Genomic DNA, 1,490 nt, shown 5'->3' on the forward strand with positions numbered 1-1,490 from the left:
GGCCCGCGGCAGCTCTCAACGTCGGGCTCGGAAATTCTCGCTCCAAAATCCTTCAGCGCCGGACCCCTGCGGGCTCGGTGCAGCTCCGTGCACGCCGTGCCCTCGGCGCGCGGGGCAGCAGCGCCCGAGCCGCTCCCGCCACGCTGAGCCCCGGGCGCCGCCGCCTCTTTTATGAATGAAGTTTTTTTTTTTTTTTTTTTTTTTTTTTTTTGTGAATGAGCCTCGGCGCGTGCAGGCGGGCAGCGCCGTGAATGGCGCTCGGCGGGCGGCCGCGGCCCGGCGGCCCCCGGGGTGCTCCCGGCAGCCAATCGCCGCCCGCCGCCGGCTCACGCGCCCTCAGCGCGCGAGTGCGGGGGGGCGCGGGGCGGGAGCGCTGCGGGGCCGCGCGCGCCGGTACCCCGCATCTCCCGCAGCGCGGAGCGGTTCCCCTGCGCTGCTCCGTGCGCGGCTCGCAGCCGCAGGGCTCGGGGCGGCGACGCGTTTGGGAGCGGCCCTGCACCTGCAGCCCTGCCCTGCGGGCTGAGGGCCTCCGGACGGGGCCGGTGAGAAGGGCGGAGGGACGCCCCGCCTGGGGTAGGGCAGAAGGGGACGTTTGGAAGGAAAAGAGAATGATACGACGGCCCCTCCGTCACCAGTAGCTCCAGAGCCGCGGCCCAGGCACCGCACCGCCGCAGCACCGAGCAGCCCCGCGGTGTTCTCGGGGGCCCGGCTGCATCAGCAGCGTGGCGGTGCGGGAGGTGAGGGCGGGCGGGGGCTTCGCAGCCAGGGCCGCGCTGGAAAAAGCGCTGCTTTCAGCTGTTGGATGCAGATACAATCTTGAGAACAGAACCAGCAAAGAGCAGCATTGTCCGAGGAACATTAGCCAGGGAGGGGGTGGAGGGCAAAAGAAAAATGCCTTTGTCGATTAAAAAGCTTTTTCTCAGGGCTACAAACAAGATTTCTGCTGAAGATGCTGGGAATCCAACCTCCAGCCGCCCCGAGAACAAAGCGCCTTTAAGCACCGGCACAACCGAGCCTCCAGAAACCAGGCCTCCTCCTTGTGCGAGGCCCACACGAAGCCCGTGGGTGCCGCTCACGCATGGTCAGGCTGCCTGCAGTGCTCGGGGCCTCCAGGTGCCGCCCCTCTGCAGCCTTCTGACCCCCCTCCCACGGTGCTGCCCCGCGTGGGAGCTGCCCCTCACCCGCTCTTACGGGACCTGGAGGCAGCAGCTCAGCGCTGCGTCTGAGCCGGGCCTGCACGGCAGAGCTCTGCACCTCCCTCGGAACATATGGAGCAAACGGAGGGTTCCCCCCACCCTATATAAATAGCAGTGTTAATTCATGCAAACGTGCACCGAGCTCACACTGCACACGTTCCCCTTGACACATGTCTGCGGCAGGAAGCAGCCCAGCCCTGGTTACAGGGCAGCAGCCGGGTGCTGGAAGCTGCAGGCAGCCCCTCGGCTTGCTTCTGTGCATCCCACAGTGCCCTGCAGGCAGCGGCCACAGCC

The sequence above is a fragment of the Numida meleagris genome, chromosome 9 (genome assembly GCF_002078875.1).
Source record: "Numida meleagris isolate 19003 breed g44 Domestic line chromosome 9, NumMel1.0, whole genome shotgun sequence".
In the NCBI taxonomy this organism is placed as follows: domain Eukaryota; kingdom Metazoa; phylum Chordata; class Aves; order Galliformes; family Numididae; genus Numida; species Numida meleagris.